The sequence below is a fragment of the Microchirus variegatus genome, assembly GCF_963457635.1.
Source record: "Microchirus variegatus genome assembly, chromosome: 22".
Classification (NCBI taxonomy): domain Eukaryota; kingdom Metazoa; phylum Chordata; class Actinopteri; order Pleuronectiformes; family Soleidae; genus Microchirus; species Microchirus variegatus.
Genome location: NC_139823.1, coordinates 14,538,164 through 14,565,884, shown reverse-complemented (window position 1 = coordinate 14,565,884; position 27,721 = coordinate 14,538,164). Strand labels below are relative to the sequence as shown.

Genomic DNA, 27,721 nt, shown 5'->3' with positions numbered 1-27,721 from the left:
TTAAATGGAGTCAGTGAAGAGCCTCCTCCATAACACTCAGTCTGCTGGGTCAGATTATCCAACAGCTTCATTCACCTCGTGTCCAAAAAACACACAATACAGCCCAGCAAGATTGAAAAGTTCCTTTGCTAAGGACACGACACTCCTTTCAAACACCGTACCTTTACTTTCAGCGTGTGTGTCTGTGATTTTATTTCATTTTTTTTCCCCTTTCCTTTAGAAGCTGCAGGTGTTGGAAGGCAGCCACGAGTGAGGCAGCGAGGCTGCCGTCTCCTCTGAATGCTGAACATTTGCAGTCAGGTGGCAAAATGTACATTCTGTATTCACAGCTTTACTGTCAGGTCATGGGACTGGCAAGACTACAAGGTGTGAAGCCGTGTTGGCACAAAGCCCAGGGTTGGAGCATCAATGCCACATCAGGATAGTGTTGACTGACAAAAACAGAGTCAAAACAACTGGACGATGTTTTAACTTTTGATTTAAAGCGGACCTAGACCGGAAGTTCCAATTAACGCTGTTTTTTTAGTGTGTATCTGCGTCATTACCTTGTTTACGAAGCCCTGAAGTTTCGAAACAAACAGTTCAGCCATTGCTGAAACCCAGTTCGGTTACGTAAACAAAACCCAGTTCGGTTACGTAAACATCGGTTTTCCTGAACAGCAGATCGTCCTGCTCCGGGCACATCCGGTTGCGTACATTGAACCGCAGAAGAAGAATAACGTCCGTTGTGGAGGTGTTTCACGAGCGACAGTGTCTTCTGACTCTGGGTCAAAGTTCGTCAAAGGGACTGCGGCGGGGAGTCGTGAAGAAGCTATTTTTAAACATCTTTAAAACAATGTTTTGATAATGAGTAGCAGTGCATCCACCGTTCCAGAGGGGGGAGCTGCGCTTCTGAGAGCGGGTGTGCTAATTATGTCACTTACGGGTATTGGCCAATCACAAGACAGTTGGGAAGGCTCTACGCTGGCTGGCCAATCACAACACAGTTTGTCTTCTGGGGGTGAGATTAATGTCTGAAACAGCGCGGCTCAGGAGAGCGTCAGTAAGGAGAGATTTCTATCGGCTCATTTACAGCAACTAGGAGGTTTTTGACCATAAAAACAAGTTAAGACCTCCATAACTCACATATATGTGCAACAGGACCACTCTATGTGAGCTTTAACGTATCTTATTTGACAAGATAATTGTGGAAAGTAGTTTTTTTTTCTGCTCGGGGATTAAAACCGAGTCTCATGTTGGAACTAACCAAAAAAAAAAAAAAAGGAAAGAAAAGCTAGCAGTGGGGTGTGCAAGTACACTGAAAAGGTGGAGCTAATTAAAAATAATGAGCTGTGTGAGTTGTCTCTCCACCATCTGTCTCAGCAACTGATATCGCGGAACCCGAGTTAAACAAAACTAACTATCAGTCGCACCGCTGAGATCCACCAGCCTCCAGACAAACTATTAATGCATATACGCTTCCTGACGGAAATCTGAAGTGAAACGCTTGGTCACACATCTTATCATCAGTGTAAAAAAACAACAACAACAAAACTCCCACTATCCAGTTTCACTCAAACGTGGCACTCCAGCACCTTTAACACTCTCACAGCTCCGTATAATGACCTCTGCAGCTCTGTAGCGACACCATCACGTCCAGAAAAATAACCCCCAACAATGTCATAGTCTGTCGCTCGCGGTGCCCTGTCCTCTAAGTGGCTTATTAAACCCATCGCAAGCTCCAAGTGCATAAGAGTAACAGTGGAAGAATGTGTTATTTGCTCACATCTGTTATGAAACCAGCGCTGAGAATGTAACGGTTTGGGACGAGCTGTGCTGCTGCCAGTGACGGTCAAGCTTGAAAAAACCCAGGATGGTGCGTTTACCACGAGGCGACTAAAGCGGTAAACGCATTACTTTCATTCGTCCCGCTCTGCCGTCGGTGGTGCTGAAAAGGGTGAGGGGCAAAGCCGATAATTGGCTGGAGCCTGAGCTCCAAGAACAGCTGATTAGTTCACAGCAACCATTTTTTCTTCTTCTTCTTCTTAGAACGCCATTAAATTGTATGATAATTTATGCACAGGAGAGCGCCCCCCCCCCACTGTCCCCCCCTCGCCCCCCCTAACTAGGCTCAGACCCACTAGACTGCTTCAGTTCAGTTTGATCCATGAGTCCCAGTCGCCTCGGGCCGCCAAAGTCTTTTGCGGTTCTGCATGACTAATCTAACTGCAATCGCAACGTGAGCGTGTGCAATTACATAACCACACAAAAGGCAGCAATTTAATGTAAACAAATGTGTGTGTGTGCGATACAAACTGTGTGAAGACTTTTTGGTTGCACACATCAGCTGCTCTGACAGACTGTGTGTGTGTGCACTCAGGTGACTATCCAGGCATGCCTCACCTTGGATTTCTATGAATTTAAAGTGTGTCGGCCTGTGAGGGTTATCGCTGATGCAGAAATGTTACGTATTTTAGTAGATTTTCAAAAATTCCCATTTAGTTCTATTTAGTTAAGTCTCTGAGTAGATTTACTTTCAAGGCTAATTTTCACTCCCGTTTCCCTCATGTGTGTTAAAATGTGCTCGTTGGCTCAGGCATGAAAGGTTTTTTTTCTCTTTATTTCTTGCTTCACACCAAACTTTAGGTTACTGTCAACACTGTAAAGTGCTCCGGATTGAATTAGCCAGGTGTGACTTAGTGACCAGCGACGTAAAATGTTTAAAATTTCCCTCATTTCCACCTGTCGTGTACGTTGCGGTGTGTGAAACTTTACCGCCAAGGCACTGGAGCTACAGCCGTCCCCTCTGTAGACTCTCTGTTAAATGATCATCTCTGCATAAAAAGGCATGCACAGGCGACCAAACATGATTCTGCAACACCTTCCCGGACCCTCTTTGTGGATTCGCAATGCAAATGCCATCATTGGCTTCTTTTTTCCCTCCTCTTCTTTGTGTCACACTACAGTTGGTACATCTTTTACAGACACACACACACACACACACACACACTCTTACACACTAACACCCAGATCCTAGTACATGCTGCTGCAGGCACAATTACCGAGGGCGACGAGGGACAGGCAGAGTTTCCCACTCCTGAAATCCCTGATAGAGTCTCCTGTAGCACTAACACAACATCTCCCCTGTTTGTGTGTCTGCTAATCCCTGGAATCAACAGACACGGCTGTGTAATGACTGAAATGATTAGCCCTTCTAGTGCACCCCCCCCCCCCCCCACTCGCCTCACCCACATCCCAAGAAGTATTGATCCACCCTTGTCCAGACCAGATCACTCTCCTATAGTCTCACCTTCATCTTTTCAGTCACAGTCACGAACACAATGAGTTTAGCTATTGTGCGTCTTCAGAAAGACAGATTCACTCGTTGAGATTGAGTTACAGGGAAAAAGAAGAAGAGATGAGAGCAAAGTGACGCAGGAGGAACCAAAATGTGGTGGATGGATCAGTAGCAGCGGTGCCGCGGGGCTCGCTGGAAGGTTAAAGAGCAGGGTTTTTTCTAATCCCATTACTGGTCTCTGGAGCGTCACAGTGTCGTAAGTGCTGTGCAGCCATGTATGCACAGACAAGTTCAACATCAGACATGTGGTGGTGTCTAACACAGAGAATCCACCGGGGGGGGGGGGGGACTAGTCATGCACTCAACGGGGGGTGCCACAGACAGGTTTATTGTGAGGGAGGAAACAAGTGTGACACACTCTGAGGTCGACTGCTTCTGCTTTCTGAATCTTGTAAAGCGCTAACAGGGTCACTGATTACATTACCGTCTTGGAAAGTGCACTCTTCCTATCTGCCCACTAGGGGGCCCTGACCCTCCCTTTGGGAATCACTGCTCCAGACTATCATCCAAATCAGGGCCGGCCCAAGGCATAAGCGAACTAAGCCGCGGCTTAGGGCCCCGTGACCACTAGAGGGCCCCCAAGAGCAATTAACTCAAAAAAATAAAAGTTTGTATTGCTGTAGTTTATTCAGAATTTTTCTCCCCATTTTTACCAAAGCTTTTTCACAGTTTTTACCAAGTTGTCAGATGTGATTATTTAACTTTATATTTTATTTATAAACCATTTTTATTACCTTGATCCGGGTGCCTCTGTTGATTTACTATTGTTATTATTTAAGTATTTGTTTGATATTTATTCGTTTATTTTATTTAATGCTGTGTGTTTGACATATAAAAGTCCAATCTTTGTATTACAGGAGTGTATTTTGAATCAGACCTTAATATCTTAATATTTTATTTTTGAACCGTTAGGTTTTATGTATTGATTCTCTGTGTCGCCAGTAGGGGGAGTTGCTGAGTTTGCCAAATATTAATTGAAAGATTTGTCTGTAAGTTTGCAAATCTGGTGTCTGCTTCTTTGCAACAAAAAGTTCTAACATTTTAGTTTTACAAGTGTATTCGTATTCGTGACGGAGTAGAATAAGTAGAATACCTTTAGTATAGTAGGTGTGTTAATGATCAATAATCATTATTATTAACAGAGGGCCCCAAAATCAATTTTGCTTAGGGCCCCATGGAGGCTTGGGCCGGCCCTGTATCCAAATTATGGACTTTCCATTAATGCCAGGCCACTTTAAATGTTCTCTTCTTTAGCTCTGCCGTTGTTTATTGACTCACATTACACACAATTGTGCTGCCTGTTATAAAAAAAGTTCCACTGCAGTCTTTAGACAATTTTATGACAAACACAAATCACGGAAATAGTGTGTGTGTGTGTGTGTGTGTGTGCGTGCGTGCGTGCGTGTGAGCTACTTTCCAAGTGCATTGAGCAGGAAGACGCTGTCACAGAGCTACCCACCATCCTTTTGATATGCACTGCTTTGAGATGCAGAAAATTACAAAATGTGCTGAATATTCTTCAGAATACACTCAGGTGAGAACATTTGTTGTTGTTGTGTTTCAGGAGGAAAAACAGTGTGTGTGTGTGTGTGTGTGAGAGAGTCCTTTGAATGAGCTCCAGGGTTCAAGGGCTGAGATGGAGCACGCTGTTGCCAAAGTGATTCACCTGTCACCGCAGCTCAATGGCTGCTGGGAAAAAAAAAAAAAAATCCCACGACACCTGGGCTAGGGTTTGTCAGACGCTATATTAGAGAGGGGGGATGTTCTGTGTCGCAACAACATTGAAAGTGATGGTCCCAGGAAACTACAGCATGATTTATGTGCTTAAGCTGTGATGTCTACATAGGAGCACTAATCTCTGTCTCAGTTCAATACAGATTTTCACTGAGTTCAAGGCAAACATCAGGGGATAAATTATAGCTGTGAGTAACTTCATCTAAAAGGTGCCTAAAGTGAGGGAGTGATGGTTTCTACTGGTGGATTGATACCACTTTCACACACATCACAACCTTGAGTATGTGCTCGAGCTCAGTCGTTCTTAAACCGTTTTATACTTTGAAAATATTGAGCTCACTATCACCGATGTTAAAATACAGCAGTGTAAATAAGTCAGCTACAGATTTTTCACAATTTCCTACGAGTCAAAATACCCCCGCTCCACTCCGATCACATACCCTGGCAAAAACAGTATTTCTGATTTTTTACCGCTTGCGTACCACTGGTGGAAACACGCACCACAGTTTGAGAACCATCGAGCTGTGTGGCAAAACTGTATGCGGCCCTCACTCACATATCTGTCATATGAACCATTTACATCATGGTTTACAGATCCAGTCCAGTGATTTCAGGCAGTATTGTATTGGCTAATTACTTATAATGAACACGAACCCACCCTCCAGAGTGGAAATCTTAAAAACGCTCCACCGTCACGTTCCCGTATAAAGGGTTGAAAACGCAATAGTGTGCTCTGAGCTGCTCACGCTGGCTATCCTCCCGTACGCGTTGACGTCAGATCCATGTACAGTACAGACAAACAACAACAACAAACATGTCGGATTATAATCCATCAGTCGGACATTCAAGTTGCCTTAGCTGCTCTGATACCTATCCTGGAGTCATTTCAGCAATTAAGCCGAGTTAATGTTTTGGTTTTCGACTGTGGGCTACTCAGCGCTACTAGAGAAGGAAGTTTCAACGCATGCGCTCGCTTATTGGTGTTGTTGTATGGCAGTGCTTCACAGTGCCACCTAGCCACCTGGCATGCATACTACATCAAATTTCACACACTTTAGCGTCACCGTGTGCATGCAGATTTCCACCCAAAGACAGAGGCGATTCTAGAGTCTGTAGGGGACCTAAGCAAAAATTCCCAGGGGGCCCTTCCAACCAGTGTTCATCAACATTATGTTATAAATAATATGACATCAACGAAAAATGTACGAGTTAAAAATATATATATTTTTTTCCAAATGATGTGAAAATATAAATGTAAAGAACAATAAAATACTGTAAATAGCTTTTAAAAAACTATATAAACTTAGTCAAAAAATACATTACACTGTAAAGAACCCACATTGTAAAACAATATAAATATATAGAACAATAAAATACCGTAAATAACTGAAAAAAACATATATAAACTGAGTAAAAAAGATATACATTACACTGTAAATAATCCTCTTCATTTTCCAACTTGCAGAACGATAACTTCACACAGGTTAAAGTGAGGTGAGGCCTCTTTAGGGAGGTTTCCTACTGAGATGTCATTGCAAATTGCCCATTGTTTTTGGGTCACTGCACATTTCAGTAAAAACAGCCCTCAGGCTCCGAGTGTCGGGGGGCCCCCTATCAGCTCGGGGCCCCAAGCAGTTGCCTGCCTTGCCTGTTCGCAAACTGCGCCTCTGCCCAAAGACGCTCGTCTAAAGGCGAAATAAAAAGTGGGAACGCAACGCCACTTTTGCGGTTCGTGTTCAGATCGTTGTCGTGTAAATCTAGCCTAAAACAACAAATCTAACGATGGCTTTTGCACAGTACACACACGCACAATGTTTATAGTATCATGTTTGTATCATAACATGTCTTGTTGTCGAGTACACAGCAGCGGCCATTGTTTACATGACGATACTGCGTTGCACTGTACGTGCGAGGAGGACGTGGTCGCGGTTTGCCAGTGACTTTCTGTGGCAGTGAAACAAAAGAGAGGCTTTGGAAGCAAAATGGAGAAAAGAGAGGAAGAGATATTCAATTAAACGAGCATACGGAGAGAATGAGGGAGCATTTCTGTCAGTGACCGTACACACACACACACACACACACACACACACACAGGAGATGTAGGGCACTCTAGCGTGCGGCTATCATACAGATGATGAATGAAGCCCACACACACCTGGAAAACAGCAAAAGACCACCACGACCTTGGTTTGCGAACACAGAGGCAGAGACAGAGATGAAGGCTGATGCATCCTACACTCGGCTGTGTGTGGTAAGTAAAAAAAAACAGCCACGGTGTAAAAAAAAACCCCACACATGACTCACTATTGTTACTGACTCACTCCTTTTTTGTAAGTTTCAGATCTGGTTACTGACTCAAATCCACGTGTCGAAGCGTTACGGGGGAGTGCGATGATCATTGTGCTTCATCGCTAAACGATAACGCATCACTCGGCCTGCGTGACTGTGAGCGCACGAGGTCAAACGCTTTGAAATAAATTGAATTGAACGCTCCATAAATGCAAATATACAGATTGTAAATGTCCACTTAAATGTACAAGAGGACACTGGAACAACTTGTCGACTGCAGATCATGCACTATAGTGTACATGGAGTACAACATTACCATATTAGCCAACCACAAAGCTGTTGTTGTAGGTCAATTACTCAATTGCTTTGACTATTAAGACTTGTAAACAGATAAATAGTGGATAAATTGATGTACAAAACCAGCAAAACTAACTTATTCCTATTGGCAGGTGTGATGAATGGCACCACCGACTGGTTTCTTCCTGTAAAGCGGTCACGTGAACAATGAAAGGTGATACAGGAAGTGATAAACACGAGGCAAATATTAGATAACGGCCTGCGATGAGGATGCAGAATCTAAGCGTACGCGGTCACATCGCATTAGCATCACATGCTGCTGCTGCTGCACACAGTTTGAAGTCTCGCTCGTCTCAAATGTAATCTTTGAATTGTGTGGGGAGCTCCATTAAAAGACGACAATGCTGACAATTAAACGATGAGATCCATCAATCAAAATGACATTATCAACGGGCCACTGCCCCAAGTGGCCGATCAGATATGGTGAGCTGGGCCAGAGAGTGATCCATAAACATAATGGACATTAGTATTGAAAAAATGACAGATGAGACTGCCGACAGCGGCCAGGATTGAATTTCTGTTCTTTCTCTTTTTTTTCTTTCTTACCCTGCAGGACACCGCATTGCTTTTTTTACAAAGTCATTTGTCAGCCACGAGGCAGATGAGGAGAAGCCGAGTTCCTCCGAAATAAAGTTTGACGCAAATGACTCAATGAATCAGGGCAATAATGTGTGTGATATAAATATTAATGCCATCAAAAAGGTTTTATGTGCTTTGGCAGCGAAACATGAAACAAACTAAGACTGATCTGAAATTCTGTCAGAACTCACTGTCAAAGTGCATCAGGGCAAATCATTTCCTGAATTTCAAAAATTCACAAAAATTATTCCTTAAAAGCTTTGCAAATATTTTCAACAGATCCTTGTTCAGGACAATGCTGACTGTTATGATGGTGAATTTCAAGTCATTCCGAGATACTTTTTTTTTTTAGAAGAAAGTCAGCAAAACATCTCTGTGATTCCAGTTGATTTTGAAGGATCTTGGCTCATGCACCTGTACCATAATTAATTGTTGTATATCTATGTATGGAATGTGTATGTCTGTGTGTGTTGTAATCTGTGCTGCCTTCTTGGCCACGGTCACTCTTGGAAAAGAGATTAGCAACAAAACAAACCCCACAAAGCCACATTTAACAGGCTGAAATGAGGGAAAACGCTCTCTTTTGTACAGTCCACCAACATTGCAGTCTACTTGTAAGTGTCTTGAATAAGAGAAACTTTAATTATTTTCTTTTCATATAAACAGGAGTGCAGGGTAAACCTTGCAGTCTTTGTCCAACGGACTTGTTTGAGTTGTTGCTTATCTATTGCTAAGGTGTTCACAAAATCCGTTGTGGATCCGTCACATGAACAGAGGCGAGCGTACAGTGGAGTACATTTTAATGGGGCCAATTTTGGCTTCACCACTCCATAGGGACGGGCAATATCACAACATTGCTTCGGTCAGTGATACCCTGCGATATAAGACATGTAAAATATGTTTAACAAGAGCTTTTCTGCCCATAAAGATGTTAAATACCTTTCTTTATCTTCCACTCCGGAGCAATGATCAATCTTTAATTATCTGGCATCCAGTCCATGTGGGTCTGTCAGTCCACACGTGGGTAAAAAAAAATTCCCTCGAATGTATTGTGCAACCTGAAGCATGCACATTTGGCGTGTGGACGCACATTTTCAAATCTGCATACAACAGAAAACAGAATAGCAGTTTTGATGATGAGTATTTGCAGGATATTTAAGCCCTAACAAATAACGCTGCAGCCATTAATGAATCTGAAGGATGTTGGCACAAAACTTGACACGGCTCTATTATCCGTGCAACAGCCACGTCAAAGACGAGCTTTCATTTACTCGATTTGGATTCAAAAGCGGTCTGACATTGAAGCGCAGCGTAAAGCAACCTCCAAAGGCATCGCTAACTTTCTTTGCCCTACTTTCCTTTGCCTCAAATCGTTTGCCCTCTGCTTACAGGCTCCACGGATCACACCCTTGGATAAAGAGACAGATCCTTGCACTTTCCAAAGCAGATGCTGCCTAATGAAGGCCACAGTGTGCACAAGTACACACACACACACGCACACACACACACACACACACACAGAGAGTGACCTACTCAATCCTTTAAATCCAGCACTAACAAGGTGCACCAGCAGCCAGGTACATCCCACCACTGGCAGTGACCGTGAAGCTGTTAATGAATCCGTGAACAAGGTCCCCAACTGGGTCAGAACCTTTGTGAATGGATTAAAAAGGAGGAGTTATGGCTTTAAAACTTCATCTTTGGCAGCTTTGAGAGGATTAGACCCCGTATTCTCCTTCTCCTTTCGCCTGAGTGGCTTTTTCAATCCCGTCACCACATATCTGCAGCCCACTGGAGCTCTGCGAAAAAGAAAGTAGAGGTTTGCAGAAAACAAGACCCCCAAAAAAACAACTCATGAGTTGTGTGTTAAGCTGGATGGATACAACAATGTGAATCCATTTTTTGCTCAAATGTGGACACTGATATTCACTCACTCACTCGTCTTCTACTGCTTTTATCCTCCACATGAGGGTACTCTCACACCTACGGCTCATTCAGAGTGTCCAATTTACCCTAATCGCCATAGCTGCATGTTTTTGGACTGTGGGAGGAAACCAGAGAAACCGGAGAAAACCCACAAACACCCACGGGGAGAACAGGCAAACTCTGTGCAGAAAACGTCCCTGGTTCGCGAAGACACTGATATTAAGAGACAACATATTTATAGCCACACTGGCTGTGCGCCTCTGCTATGAGCTTTCTTGTCAAAGGTGTGGAAGTTGAAGATCTGACACCACCTCCACGTCTGTGGGTTGTCTGTGAAGAGCCAGGGAGCAATTAGTGGCTCGCATTCATATATAACAATGGACAAACTGCAGTAAAAACAGCCTCCACGACTCTGTAGAGTTCACCTAAGGACGTGGTATAGGGACACAGAGCTTCTGCTCATTTAGTCGTAGCTGAATATGACTCAAGTGATGCTACCGTGTCTAGACATGATAATATAGAATAGGAAAAAAAAGTCATACTTGTTTGAGTAGAACTGCAGTCATGCAACATGAACAATGAACAGAAAATGATATTTAACACCTTGTACAGTGACACAGGTCAGTCAATGCACACATTTCTTTAGAAACCTGATAATCTGATAAAATAGAAAAGAAAGCTCACTGTCAACGTCAGTGTCAGCATCAGGCCAAATGGATCATTTCCTGAATTTCAAAAATTCATCAAAAATATTCCTTAAAAGTTTTGAAAATATTTTCAACGGATCCTTGTTCAGGGCGACGTCGACTATTATTATTCCCTTTATATTTGCTATAAGGTTTAAAAACAACTCCTTCCTGTGCTGTGTCCCAGAAAACACTACGGTTTTAATCTAGAGACATGCTGAAGTAGCCCCAGAGCAATGCACCATTGTACTTCAAATAACACGGGGATGAAACGATGCAGGCTGTTCCTAAACAGGACAGTCATCTATTTAAAATGTGATTCTCCTAATGCATTGTGACAGAGTCACAGCTCTGGCTCACGGCACTCACTTCTCAATAAGCATTTTTTTTGTGTGATCAAGCACGCTGAATTATTCATCCTTTGTCGTTAATTTTAAGCGTTTCGTATAATAAACAAGACGTGGCTGAAAAATCTGTGTTTTTCCTGATTATTTTGTTCCACCTTTCGTGATTATTTTTTCTCACGGAGGAAGATTGCTGTGCATTTGACAGAATAATCAACTGCTTTACAAACGCAGAACTACCCCGGGTAGTGCATCGGTAAAGTTAAAGTCACTAAAAATAATTTTGGGAGATTGAACTGTACGCCATGTCATTTTCTTCAGATTCTGATAATTTCCCGTGAAGCCGTACGAGAAAGCCAAGTTAAAATGTGTTATTTTGAGTTCAGGATTTAAAATAATTTGTTCGGATTTATCTCTGAGTAACACAAACCTCGTCCAGCAAGCTAAAAACAGTGAGGGGGAACAAGTGGATTACGAGACTAAAGATAAAGCAGCAAAGACAGACTCGAGATAGCATACGTATAAGCAGTCAACGACTGCTATACGAGTTATTTTACATCAGCAGCAGTGTTTTCTGTGAGCACGTGCTGTATATAAGATGCAGATATTGTGGTAATACGTCATCCAAACACACTGAACTCTCTCTTTAAAACAGCATCCTCCAGCTCCAACAATAATACGGAAGAACTTCCACTCATTCAACAGCAGAAACCTGGATATTTACCTGGGAAACAGCGTCAGAAAAGAGGATTTCTATCGGCTCGTTTACAGCAACTAGGAGGTTTTTGACCATAAAAACAAGTTAATGTATGTAAGTAGACCTCCGTAACTAATATATTATGTGCAACAGGACCACTCTATGTGAGCTTTAAGGAAGTCTGAGCAAGGAGACCAGATTAGGTTGCTTATCTAAACTGGGTAATACATAATAATCACAGCTATGTCGTTTTTTGCTGTACGATTGTTATTGGGTCACTGGAATATGAAGTCAGTCTCTTTGCAAATAAATATTTGGCCTATGCGGTTGATGGTGATGAGGCAGATATCACCACCAGCACATCAAAATGAAACTTATCATTGTTATTATGGCCAGTGGTTTTGTCTTTATCTATCCCTCCTCCTCCTCCTCCTCCTCCATTACTCCATTATTTGTTCCCGCACACATAGTTGCACAATGACTTTTGAATTTCCTTTCCCTATCTTCCATCAGGATGCTTGTTGGAAATTCAATTAATTTCTCTCCCCGATTGCACGAGCAGCTCGGCACTCTAACCTTGGCATATTTACCATCCGAGCTCCAGCACCAATGGCGGGGAAATACTGGAATGAACCGACGGGGGAAGAGCAAACACCCTGGATTTCTCTCGCTCGCTCTCTCTCTATCTATCCACACTTGTGGGAAATAATGATGCGCTCTTGTTTGTCGAGTGGTACTTCTGTAAAAATATCCCCCTCTGATGAAGCTCGCACAGGCCTCTAATGGCCCACCTGAACCTATTACAGTGTTATGCATCAGTGTAGAGCTTCAGCGGGTAGGTGCCAACTACACCTCATTATACTGTGATTGTACGTTAAAAATACCAAAAATTATAGAAGCAACTGTCTTTCAAATACATTGGCTGAACCTTTTATTTGGTACTCGGAACACATTAGCTGGGCCCATGAGTGTTGTGCCAGAAATGTGCCAGAAAATGCCTGTAGCATAAAGCCGCTCAACGCTGCGTTTCCTTTGATTATATACTGTATGTCCACAGAAGCCTTCATCTGGGTCAAACACTTGAACTCACAAACTTTATGTTCCTGGTAATGGTAAAGCCAGTGTTTATGGCATAATCAAGTATGACATCCATCCATCCATCCATCCATTATCTACCGCTTTATCTACCTCGGGGTGCTGTGCCTATCTCAGCACCCCGGGGGGTGTACACCCTGGACAGTTCGCCAGCAGGGCCACATATAGAGACAACCATTCACTCACACCTACGGTCAATTTTAGAGTGACCAATTCCTAATATCGCATGTTTTTGGACTGTGGGAGGAAGCCGGAGAACCCCGGAAAAAACCCATGCACACACGGGGAGAACATGCAAACTCCTTGCAGAAAGGCCCTTGTTCCGAAGTTGTCCCAAACGGGGCTCGAACCCAGGAACCCGGGTCTTCTTGCTGCAAAGGCAAGAGTGCTAACCACTACACCAACCAAGGGCCCCGTATGACATTCTATTCAAGAGAAAAATATGTGCAGCCATCTGCCTCGGCCGGTTGGGGTGAAAGGAAAAATGGGGGACATGAAGGAACACTGGAAAAGTGCACGCCAGTGCAAACAGGAAGCTGATTCTTTAGTTTCAGAATGTACTACTGACGGGAAACAACACAACGAAAACAAAGAGCGAGGACTTCTTTTACGACAAAGTGACTGAAAGTTTCTAAAAGTAAGACTGAAGGGAACTTTTAATTTAGTCGAGTCGTGGACGATAAGAACCGATGAGGAGGTGACATTTGTGTTAGTCCAACTAAAGTCTGACATTAAAACATCCATTGTTAGTCCAACTGAAATGACTAACACACCCAGATAATGTGAGTGGGAGTTTGTAAACCCCCAGTTTAAACCTGGAAATTATAGAAAAACTGAACACAACAGCTCCAAAAACACGGTGAAATTGACCACTATGCTCTTCCAGCATATATATATATATATATATATATATATATATATATATATATATATATATATATATATATATATATATATATATATATATATATATATATATATACACTTTCTAAAGTTCATGAATGGTTGAAGGACTCATAAGCTTCCGAAAAGCGCAAAGGGAAAAGGAGAGTATACAGTTCAGGCTTTTGGCAATCATTATACTGTACATATACTTCACACTGGACATTATATACAGTACCTTTGCATGCATACATATTTTCTTATGCCAAGAGGCAACATTATATTGCTCTGACATCAATTAAAATAAACAACAAATCTAAACTATTTACCAACAACAGAACAGATATATAATTATTTTTTTTGAATAGAAAAGTCAGGCCAAGGTTGTCAGAGTCCCTGGGGAATATTTAAGTCTAATGCAATGCTTTTAGGGCACCTTGGCAATGATAATGAGAGTTTCAAAGCCTTTACCGACCTTGGCAGACTATGAAAATATATATATATAAAAATAAATAAAAACTCTCATCTAAGATCCACTCATTAACAAATTAAAATGGACTTCCCCATCCAGAGGTCTTTATTTACTCGCTGGTACATTAATGCGTTCAGTATTGACTTTACACTGGCTTCTGTCCAGCTTTGCCTCGTAAGTCGGGGCTTAGATTTCAGGCAGAATTTCTTTCATAAACACTGAAAGCAGGACCTGTGCACCATGCCGGGATTGTCATGTGCAGGATAGAGTGGTAGACGATGGTAGAAGAAGAAGCATCAGTTGCATCAGTTCTCCTCTGTTCCTGTGGACTCCTGAGTTTGTGCCGTTTGTCTCGAAAAGCTTCCGTTTGATTTTCCCTTTTTTTTTGGTTGTTGTTGCTTTGAGTCATTTAGAAGCAGTTCACTCACTCGCGTTACACCACTTATTTGATATCTGTCTGAGTAACCAAAGTGTGTATTCCACCAGGGCGTTCAAAGTGAGCTGAGTTTTCAAGAGGTTTCGGTTGAGTGGTTGAGAAACATATTTGCTTGAGAGACATCAGCAAACTATCAATAAAGAATATGATTTTTCTCCCTCTTTTCCATTCTTTATTTTCTACTTGCTTCTGCATAATGTCCTCTTTCTGCCATTTTACGTTATTTCATTTGACATCTGGCATTTTGTATCTCGTGGGTTTCGCTTGCAGTCAGTCAAAGCACATTGGAAACATCTATTTTTTAAAGGTGCTATATACTGTAGAGAAAGTTATTATTATATATATATGCTATAATAATAAAGGTACTGCTTGAAATGCAAAAGCTAACCCAATTCGTGCTGGCAGTTTTGCAGTAACAGGATGCCTTCCCGGCCAATAATAACAACAATAATGATAATAAAAGAATTGCAGTTTTCGTCTGAAAAAAATCGATACACAAGACGAGAAATCATATTAGATTCGGGATATCACAAATTAAACTATGTGAAAATATGTCCTGGTGTTGAAGGATGTTACAGGACTGATATTGAGGTGTTTTATGATGATTTTACGACCCACACTGTGTCATATCGAATACAGCTTTGATTTAAGATACATGGAGTTGTCATCAATTATATAAGAAACAGCATTATTTGACCATATGTACGGTCTCCCTTTAAAAAAAACCAAAAAAAAAACAGACAATACAGAGGTCATAAACAGCGAGAGATTAGATATTCCCTATATCATACAATGATGTGTCCTGTGAGAACCACGAATCACCGAAAAACTTCAGGAGCTCAGTGAACCTGCCTTAGTTCAGTTAGTTTTACTGATATATATCGAGATGTAGCTTGTATATCGGGCCACAGCCTAAAAATATTGAGATATTAAAAAGCCGTTAGCTCTATCTGAAGCTGTTACAAGGGCTGAACTCAGAGTTTGACATCATAGATACTGTATAAACAAATCAAAGACTTCCCGCTCTACACACAGGAAGTGATTTGTTTCATGTCAAGACAGATGGAGGCAGTGAAGTCAGATGGCTGCATTTCAGATTTTCAAATTTAAAGGTGCATTATGTAATAAATCTAAAGCAACTGGCCATAAAATCCTCCTAATATGTCACAGAGACTCAGGAATAATGTTCATATAACAAACTGAACTCACCAACAACAACAGTAAAGACAAAATATTTGCATAAAAAAAAACATGTTTATGTTTTGAAATCATGTTTTGGCATGTGGCGCCACCAAGCGCCGTCTACCAATCATTGCAGTCAGTAGAGTCTCAGCTGCCGAGCAACCACGGGTTGCCAGTTACGTCAGAAAACGAAACCTAAAAGACCTCGGTATTTTGAATTTGAATGTAGTAACTGTTTTTGGCCACATTCTTACATATGGCGCCTTTAAATATTTTCAAAAAAACCCATTCATTAAGCACTTTGACCTCTGCTTGCCCTTGCTCTGCTGCTGCTTACACACAAACGCTCCCTCGGCCAGGTCTGATAGAGCCTGTTTTCAGATGAAGGACACAGCATTCAAATCATAAAAAGACCAATACAATAACATCAACAACAACATAACAATGCCAGTGATTTAGCATCATGCTATACCTTAACGTAACATATTCAGTTTTTAAGCAGACACTCTCCTGACATTTCCTGTTTAGTGACCCTTCTCTGGGCAAACACACACACACACACACACACTGGTGACGTTGGCACAGTCGTGTCCCTTCTGTCCTCGTCACCTGCTCGCTCCATTGTGCATCAGTGACAGAAAATCTCAGGGAATGTCAGCTTCCTGCCGGGCAAACTACTCTGCGCCGACTTCACCGGTGTCAGCTGGCTGCTCAGCGAGCCACGCCGTGCCACGACTAATCTCGCCACCAGCCTGTGGGGCCAATCTCACACTACTGACTGTTGGAGAGGAGCCTTGGACAGCCGGATGGCGGGTGAGCGGTGGCAGGTTCTGGTCTCGTGGGTGGAGGAGGAGGAGAAAACTCAGAGCTAATGGCTAATCCTGTGCGCTTCACCAGAGAAGTTTGGCCGGGGCTAAAGCGAGAGCTACAGGGAATAGAGGAGTGGGAATCAGGACCAGGACAGGGGGGAAAAAAGGAGCAGGAGAAAGAAAGGAAAGGGACAGTAAATCCATATAAGGACGTAGGAAAGATGAGGTGAGGGTTGGTGGTCAGTGGCCCGGACACCTGACAGCACACAGATAAACAAACACTATGAAATGATCACATTTGAGTTCACTTTTGAAACTTGGGGCCAATTCCAATTCCTATCTTAACCCTCAAGCTCAACCCTTAATCTTAACTGGCCCTCAAAACCAAGTGTTGAGGGTTATTTTGTCACTTAGAAATGGGACACCCCTTAAATGCAGATACGTCTTCAGACTGTGGGGGGCAGAATAATGCGAAAGCTGCGTCCAGTCTGTCAACTCCAAAAAAGAAGAAGAAGAAGAACACATTTACGTCACGATTATTTCAAGTTATTAGGTTGTCAGTTAGTTATAAGATGATACTGATACAAATACCACAACCACGGACATATTCAGCTGACAGTTACCACACACCACGACTTATTGAAAAGTAAACCATAGCAAACCATCGCGTGTCCGCACCGGCCGGCTATTGACAAAAGATCGTAAAATGAAAATAAATGTTACGCAACAATGACGTCAGTAATCCATAATATGGGCCTAAACTAAGATAATACAATGGTTTTCATAATTTTTTATATCTTGTTTCGTTGCTTTCGGCGCGATCTTTGTTATGGCAAAACACGCAATGCATTCTGGGTAGCCCTTGCTCCCAAGGGTGGTCTCGGTAAATCTCAATATTGAGGGCGATACAGCCCTTAAACTTGCCCCTCAACTTAATTTTTCTGAGAATCGGGACAGCACTTTTGAGATTGAGGGTTAAGATTGAGGGTTAAGCAAAGAATTGCTGCTGCAAACTTTTGTGGGCACTGTCTTTGTGTTTTCAGTCACACTCCAACCTGTTTGCAGCATTCTCCCTTTATAGCATGAGATAGAAACGATGCTACGTCTACAGAATCACGAGGAACATCTGCAGGGACCTGCACACGCAGTAAGATGAAAACAAAAGAAATAATCATAAATTCAAACATGACCATGTGATTTCAGAATACAATTACACAAACCAAACACAATGAGGACTCCATTAGGTAAACTCTAAAGCATCGTAAGAATGACAAATGCATTCAAAACGACAACTTTCCGATTGAATTCAAACGCACCAATAACAATAATGTTTGTATAATTCCGTTAACTCTAATAACAAGCGCTTGTCCTTCTGCAACAGTCGCTCTTATTTAATTTTTTCCATTCAAAGGGTTATTAAGTTGTTTATAAAGCACTTGATTTGCTCAAATGAGCGTTATGCAAGCTTAGCTTAATTGATCGCACTAAGTGCACTGACTGCAACACCCCCCCCACCAAAAAAAAACGAGAAGCACGCTGTGTCAGTAAATTTGTTTTTGTCACTGTTAGATCTGAGAGAAAATAAGCTTATTATAGAAACCAAAGTATTTACAAAAGGGAAATATCCTTCTGTTGCTGCAGCACAGAGGAATCAAGGTACACTGCTCAGAGACAACATGAGGACTCCGAAGTGTTCTGTGATGCTACCTTGAAGATTACAAGAACCCAACTGCAACACTCGAGTTTATAATGAAGCTCTCCAAGAAGACGATGAGCCACATCTATCCAAACATTCATAATATCTACATCGCTAAACAAAACGGACACCACCTGGGAAGTGTAATTGGAAAAAGAGCACAAATGAATGGCGCAACATGAGACCAGTGAACGTGATTAAAGTCAATTCATTAAATTGTAAAACAGAACTGTAAACCTACCTTTAACAGCGCCATAAAAAGAGATTGGGATTGATGCTGCGCTCATAAAAAAAAGAAAGAAGACTCTTTAAAATGTACATTTATATTCACCTATTTACGCGAAGAGAGTAAGCAACGGAAAAAAAACTGTTTAATGGTTTGTTCCATGAGAATGTTTCAAAAAAGTTGCTCAGTGGTGCATCGTTGTGTTTACATGAACATAACCTGTGCACGTCAAACTTGCACAGAATTTCAAAGTAAAAGTGCTTGTTTTGATATGGAATGATATAATAATAAAATATTTATGATGCAAAATTAATATTTTACACACAACACACAAACAGCCAGAAGTGAATTAAACACTAAATGATATACTGTATATCACTTATCTATACTGTCTCAGTACATTCGGTTTTTGAATTTGAGGAAATTGGGCCTGGGAAGTCTTTGAAAAGTCTTGATATTGGTCCATAACATGTCGTCATTCAATCCTGAAACTTTTAGTCAACAAACCAAGCAGAAAACAGGGAGTATTTATAAAAAAATCACACAAACTGATGAACCATTGATCAAAAAATATATGTCAATTAGCGATGGGCGCTAGGTTAACGCACGTTAGCGCGTTTCCATGACGACTGACCGAAAAAAGACGCGTGTGACGTCATGTTTACGTGCCGCGACACCGGAGTCCAGGCACCGTTTACCAGTTAGCTCCGTTAGCTCCTTTAGCGACCATTAGCGCGCCTACAGTCAAACTGGAGCAGTCTGTTTATTAAAGGAAAAGAGCAGCGCTACAAATAACCAGCGTACCTGTGTGCTGCGTATGTGCGCCTCCGTTTTTAAAGTTTAGCGTTACTTTAGAGACTAATATTAACAATCTGGAGTCACGTAAACATGACGTCACGCACGTCTTTTTCCGGTCAGGCGTCATGGAAACGCGATGTGCGTCATGTACGTAACGCGCCCAGCACTAATGTCAATTTATTGATGAATCAATCTAATTGGGTAAAAATGTTGTAAAACCATAAGAGGTCACGAGAGCAGCTAAATAAGAGGCAGTAAACTGGTTAATACTCAGGTAATCTGCCTTTACAGGAACATCACAACTGTATTCAGAAAAGTCATCAAGATAAAATAGATTGTCCACCTTCTGTGTCTGTCCAGAACAAAACTTTAGTCCGTCTCACCAAGCTGTGACTCAGTCTTCTGTTATTTCCATAACCCATAGCGATATCAAGAGGCATTTTGCAGAAATAAAATCATATATTTTTTTTTTGTGTGGCCTCACTTTATCAATCAGCGCTTTCCATTCGAGCACTGTCACACGTCCCGCTGATGCAATCTCAGAGTGAAAACACACACACACACACACCACGTCACCACTTTAGCGCTTTAAATGATCTGACGCCCCTGTTGTAAACAAACAAGACAACCACAGTGGGGGTTTCTCCATGCACAAAGTATATGTTTCCCCTTTAAAAAACACTAGTCCTTTAGCGTGTACCCTCTTAAACACACACACACTCCGACACTTCATCGCCACGAGGGATTCACCCACTCATCCCGAGATGAGTGCGAAGACTGTTGAAGCTGATAAATAAACAGCCCTCAGATGTTTACATATGGAGCACAACACCGCTGAAGGACTCGGGAGAATAAGTGGAAAGCTCATTTGCACCGTCGATAAAAAGAATCGGAAATGGCTGTCCCCCGCTTTGAGAGGATTCAAAGTGGATTTACATAAAGAGGAGAATATTATAAAGAGAGAGGCAAAAAAGTAACTGCAGGAGATTGATATCCACGTTTGTATTTATGTACGGGATATTAACTTTTCTGAGACGTTGTCCTAATGGTTTGTCCTGAGGGAATATGTTCCTGAGGGATGCAGGGAGTTTCACGGCGCTTGACTTTTTCAGCATTTCTGCGACTATTGCGATCTGTCCAGGCTGTGACCCCGCCTCTAACCCGACTGTATGTCAGCTGAGATCGACACTGTGACCCTCATGTGGAGGATAAAGCAGTAGAAGATGGATGGATGGATGCGTAGTATTTTGCCACATGAATGAAAACCCTCCAAAGGATTAACTCGGTTGAACGACCGTGTATCAATGCATGTGCTGTGTCCGGGTAACAAGAGTCTGTCGACCGCAAGGAACCCAGCACCTGTGGTGGTTAGGCCCTGGGAGGAGGAGGAGGAGGAGGAGGAGGAGGAGGAGGACAACATCCTCCTCCAGAAACATATATTTAACCAGGCTAAAGCTGGCTACATGTCTAGGACATGCTACCGCTCAACTGTGGAGTTTCCTGCTTTCTGTAAGAGATTAGATTGTTCACCATATGGTTCATGGAGCACTTGATGGTGACCTGTGCAATGGTCCTGATGTCAATTCCGGGTTCTACCATGAATAACAATACGTTCGGGGGTTTCTGCAACTTTCAAAAATTTAAAAGCCTCGTAAAGTCTGGCAGATATGGGAATTCTTTTCCTTTAATAAACAGACCGCTCCAGTTCGACTGTAGGCGCGCTAATGGCGCTAAAGGAGCTAACGCAGCTAACGAAGCTAACTGGTAAGCTGTGCCCGGACTCCGGTGTCGCGGCACGTAAACATGACGTTACGTGCGTCTTTTTCCTGGTCAGTCGTCATGGAAACGGCGTCATGCATTAAGCTAGTGCCTAGCACTAATTTCTAGCCTCAATTATCAGGTTTGCTGGTTATTTGGAGCACTGCTCTTTTCGTTTAATAAACAGACCGCTCCAGTTCAACTGTAGGCGTGCTAACGGTGCTAAAGGAGCTAGTGCAGCTAACGGAGCTAACTCGTAAGCAGTGCCTGGACTCTGGTGTTGCGGCACATAAACATGACGTTATTGCGCGTCTTTTTCCCGGTCAGTCGTCATGGAAACGCTAATTTTAAAGCTAAATAAAGCTAAATAACTGATTCATGAATGCAAACAGAATTAAGACTTTTATGAAATGTTTAAATGTATTAAAGTCACAGAATTTAAACAATAAAATGCAACAAACAAAGGAATCCTGCTAATAAAACCTGTTTTTGTACGACTATAACTCTGATATAGAATGACCTGTTCTGGGTAACTGCTCAACGGAACATTAGCACTGGTGTAATTAATCTCAAGTAAATGAGAAAATATTCTTCTCCTGCTTTAATGGACCACCTGAGATAGCTAGACCAAGTATTATGACCCTTCTTTCCTTCCTTTATTCCTTCCTTCCTTCCTTCCTCCCTCCCCACCATCCCTCATACCTGCAATTAAGGCCAACACATCTCTGTATCTGGATGATGCTTGTGAATCAATTTTGGCTGCAGTCTCAGAAGGTTTTAATGAGCCGGGCTTGCTCTGCGGTGACAAAGGAAATGACAGCTGCCGTAATTAGGATTTAACAAAAGTGCACCGTGTAGAAAAGGATTTGCTGAATGAAGAAGTCCACAAAGAAGAAGAAGAAGAAGAAGAAGAAGAACTTCAGTATCAAGGTGGTAGTGGTAATAAAAAAAATGTGTGAATCACACATTTTGACAGATGTGGAATAAGATTAGTGTCAATAATTTCAAACAACACTTTCTGGAACTTGTTCTGCAAAAAAAGTGCAGACAGACATGAGGCTTAGGTGTAACAGGGTTAAATTGAGTTTAGTTCATTTTTGAAGCACATGCAGAGGCGATTCTAGGGTCTGTTGGGGCCAAAAATTCCCAGGGGGCCCCTCCGACCAGTGTTCATCAGCTTTATGTTATAAATAATCTGAAAGCAACAAAAAATGTATGAATTCAAAAGGTTCTCTTATAGGAAATGAATTAAATAACATGGAAAAACCTTGTTATTTTGAAAATAAAGTACGTGAAATTGTAAATAACAATAAAATCCAGTAAAATCAGCCACTCCCTCTGTCGTGCGCACACAGCTCAAATTAATTTGTAAAGTGAACACTTGATTCCCTGTTCTTTCTCTTAATCCGTGTCAAACCACGCCATGACAGGAATAAAGTCATCCTCTCCCTCCTCTCTATCCCAATAATATCTGTCCTTCCCTCCCTTCTTTCCTTTCTTCCGTCACTCACTGCGTCCATTATATTCACAACGACACAAAAAAATAAAATGCATGACAATAAAATCCCTGACGCCGGGGAGAGCGAGGCCTGAGATGACCCTGCTATTCTCGTCAGCCTCTGGCCTACTTTTCACCTCTGTCTCTACTGAGATCTGTGACACACGGCGGCGGCGGCGGCGGCGGCGGCGGCAGTGGCTGCCATTCGCCGCTTTACGCCGCCTCTGGACCCACCCCTCAATCAAATAAGCTGCTGCTGCACAAAAAGCCTGTGCATGCTGAGGACACATAATGCATTCCCCTAATCCTAAATCCAGGCGTTAACCCTGAAAAAGTCCTGTAAGGTTCTTCAAAATGTCCCCACAAAGATATCAATGCACACACACACATACACATACACACATACACATACACACATACACAGAGCCAAAAAGTGTTTTTAATGATAACTGCAGAGCGCCGTGATTGGACGCGTTCCCATGGAGAGAGGAAGGAAAAGTGAAAGCAGGCAGAGTTTAGAGATTGAACACGGGGGTTAAAGGATAAAGAGATCTAACGACTTTGCTTCCGTCTCTTTTTTTTTTTTTAGATCTTATCTCTCTGCTCGGTCCATATTATGATGCTATTCCTGTGCCAAAGACCAGACTTCCTCATGTGTCCTGCTTTTGACGTCTTCTCGATGCGACCATGACACAGAGCTGGTGACTATGGTCATTTACACTCGTCTGTGTCTTTCCCTCTCTGTATTGTGTATGTGAGGGTCTTTATTTCGCTATTATCTGCACGGATTTAATGAGTAATTCCATGAAATACAAAACAAATAATTGGCAAAAACACACATACAGTATGTACGAAAACGACTTTTTTGCTTCCTTGTAGCCTGAGTGAACCCAGAGATTTGATTTTCTCTCTGCAGACACATCTGGCAAGGACATTTTCAGAAAGGGAACCAATTTTGATGTACGTCAGTTTGTCTTGAAAGTGGGAGGTGGCTACAGCCTTCATCCAGACTCGTGCTCAATCTGAAACGACACTGAGACGCAGTCTGATATCAGCTGTAGTTGAGCTTCATTTGGAATAACACGCCTTCACTTCTCTCATGTACAAATGGGATTAAATCCGTTTAGTGTTTTTAAACTATTCAAATGCAAACAACCTATGTTGAGTGACATTTCTTGTTGATTATTGGCAGCCAAAAAGCAGCATAATTCCAACCACTTAAAGTAAAATCCTTTAGTAAAAAAAACAACAACCGAATGTAAACGTTTGAGCAACAGAAATTAATGTCTATAAATGATGCTCTGAGTGTTATTGTGGTCATGGCAAATAATCTGTGGTTACAGAAGCATCAGACAGCGTTTGTGTCCTTAGAAGATCCTGTTTGGTCATAAAGAGGCAGCAGCAGCAGCAGCAGCAGCAGCAGCAGCAGCAGCAGCAGCAGCAGCAGCAGCAGCAGCAGCAGCAGCAGCAGCAGCAGCGAGACGGTGAATTGTGTCATACTAAGCACCGTATTCTCCTGTACTTACTATTATACTCTTTGTGCCATAAATCAAGTCAGTGTTTCTCTGTGAAAAACCTGGTCACAGTGTCCAAAGAGAAGAATAAAGTAAGGCTGAAAGGAGATGAATTTTAACGCCATTGCATATGCAATCAGTTTTGAACTGAAGTTTAATTCAGATTTAAGAAATTAAGGCTAGTCAATTAAGGCTTAAGGTCAGAGCACAGATAAGAGGACACAGACTCTGCAGTCATTTCATTCATTGCTTCTTGCAATTCTGCAAACGGGCATTAGATTTAGAATGTGGAATAGTGCAATGCTCATTTCCTGGTGTGTTTTAACAATGTTGGACCTTTAATTCTGAATGAGTGTGACAAACGGTGCCTGTAATGAACATGTTCTGATACGACTGGTTAGAGAGTAGAGCGCGCGTTGTGATAATAACAAAAGACAACGACATGTGGCCCCCATTCATCACAAAAATGCTTCCTAAAAATAGCACAAATTATGTCAAAAGAGTAGAAAAAAACCCCAGATATATGTCTTTACAGGAATATTTGTGTATGGGAAGTCTCTTCATGAATGTCTGCTTCAGTCAGGGTCAAGCTTCTTTAACGAGGTTGGAGGCCTATCTGCCCTTCGGCTTTCACCTGTCTATTAGGTTGGAACATATTGGCTAGATAGGGTTTGTGTGCATGTGTGTGTGTGTGCATTTGTGTGTGTGTGTGTGTGTGTTCCCTATTTGGTCAGTCTAACTGCAGGACTTACACACACACGCACACAGACACACACACACACGGGCGGGCTGGCGGTGGTGCGCCTTATCGTTATGCTACAAAGTGGGAAGATTAGATTACTCACTTCCCCAAACCTCTAACTTGGTTACCATGGCAATAGCAGTGTGACTGGGGCAGCGGTTTGTCATTGTGGAGGCTGCAGAGGCAGAGATGGATGAATGGATGCATGGAACACTCACCAGGGGGAACCACAGGTCAGCCAGCTATTTACATCAGCGAAACACAACGCTCTATTCCATTCTATTCTATTCTATGAAGTAATATCTTTACATAAATACGTGTGTTCATGTGTTTTAACGTCCACTTCCTGTACACTAAAGACTAACATCATCATCATTCTAAATGTTAGGTAACATTGGACTCGTCCTTCTATGGATTTTTATGAGGCGTCGGTCCCATACTGGTCAAAATCACTGGATCGGATATCGGACGGATAAAAATGTAAAATCCGATACGATCCAAACATCCTATATACTGTAAAAATGCAAAGCATTTTAACTGAGTCATGTTTGCACTGTTTATTTCTTCTTTTTGGGAGAACAATATTTGTTTTGGTCTATGATCACTTTGATGATTCATATCCTTTAGCGCTTAACCCGGCAGTACAATATGGGGTCGATAATGCTTTGTCATGTGATAACGCTCATACATATATATGTAAATATGTATATACATTTATACACACACACACATATATGTATATATATATACACATGTATATGTATAAATATACACACACATATGTATATATAGACATACATGTACATATATATACATACATACATATACATATACATACATATATATACATACATATATACATACATACATACATACATATATAAACATATATACATAAATACATACACATACATATATATATACACATATATACATACATACATATATACAAATACACATACATACATACATATATACATATATATATACATACATACATACATACATACATATATACACATATATATACATACATACATATATTTACATCTATATGTATATTTGTCATTGCTTCCTACCGGACAAGGGCGATCAATAGAAATTAAATTCATAATTGTTCTATAGTGGGTCCTTGCTGTTAATCCAAATTAATGAAGTGCTTGCAAATCCATAGTGTTGTGGCTCTGATCATTAGATTAATTACCCCAATCATGCTATTGTATTTCGATTAAGCCAAGTGCAGTGTTTATCTTTTCATTAGTCAACATTCAGAAAACTACAGGCAGAGTAAAGAGTGGAGACAGGGACATGGTGAAATGTCTGTGTGAATATATATATACTGTATATAAATATAAACGCAAATCTAATATCATGATCTATACAAAGACGACGCCGAGGCTGAGCGGCAGGTGTGTGATTTTCATATGCTCGATTGCACTGGTGCTCTTAAAAAAAGTCTCAAACTAAACACAGATCAGGAAATAATTACACACACACACACACAAAGGAAATCAGGTAGTTGGAGAGACTGAGAGAGACACTTTGAAGAATGCCCCATAAATACTGGTAATTAGACTGCAGACCGTCTCCAGGCTCTCTCCCTGCTGCCCAAGACTCGTAATGGACTCATTTCTTTCCATTCAAAGAGAAAAATGGCTCTGATAAGTCACGGGACACCGTTTTGACCTTGACAGAGCACTTCATTTAGATAAGAGTTACCCTTCCAAACTGCAGTGAAATTAGGTCACTTTAAGCCCACACAGCCTGATGTGGGATTTGAGACAGGAGTGTCCTGCTGCGCTCCTGTCTCGTGTCCTAGAAGGTTCTTTTATAGGTCTAATGATACTTCAGAGAGCACAAATTCATTTTGGTACATTTAAAAAAAAACAAAAAAACACAAGAATTATCAAGGTTATTGTTAGACAAATACCATTTTTAACAGGCTGAATCTCCTGGCGATCTCTTTTCACTCATAGCAACAAAGTTTTAACCAAATATCAAACAAAGCAAACTGGAATGATTAACTAGGTGCTTGCTAACATATATAAGTATCATACTAGCCCTTTATTAGTAATCGTTAAGCACATATTAAAGGTGCCATATGAAAGAATGTGGCCAAAAACGTTTACTACATTCAAATTCAAAATACCGAGGTCTTTTAGGTTCCGTTTTCTGACGTAAATGGCAACCCGCAGTTGCTCGGCAGCTGAGACTCTACTGACTGCAATGATTGGTTGACGGCGGTAGGTGGCGCCACATGCCAAAACATGATTTCAAAACATAAACATGACTTGCAGTCTGCAAAAATTTTTTTCAATGGAAATATTTTGTCTGTACTGTTGTTGTTGGTGAGTTCAGTTTGTTATATGAACATTATTCCTGAGTCTCTGTGACATATTAGGAGGATTTTATGGCTTTAGATTTATAACATTCTACCATATTATGACATGAATTAAGATTTTTCCTACATATGGTGTTAATATGTGCTTAATATTTACTATTAAAGGCCTAGTTTTCGACTTAAATGCCTGTTAGTAAGCACCTAGTTAATGGTGGATATGTGCTACATTTCGTTGATGGAATAATTTCGATTTTAAAACTTTAACCAAAGTTGTGGAGCTTTACATTAAGTCAAGGACACGCTGAGGGATTTCGGAGATTGGG

The 27,721-nt window shown here is 41.5% G+C and overlaps 1 protein-coding gene across 1 annotated transcript in view; it reads right to left on the bottom strand.

Moving 5' to 3' along the window:
* The window catches only part of tmeff2a (transmembrane protein with EGF-like and two follistatin-like domains 2a), a gene marked incomplete at its 5' end in the record, with an annotated part of 121,967 nt that overhangs the window by 28,368 nt on the left and 65,878 nt on the right, over positions 1 to 27,721 (bottom strand). The gene's annotated exons all lie outside the window — the stretch shown is intronic.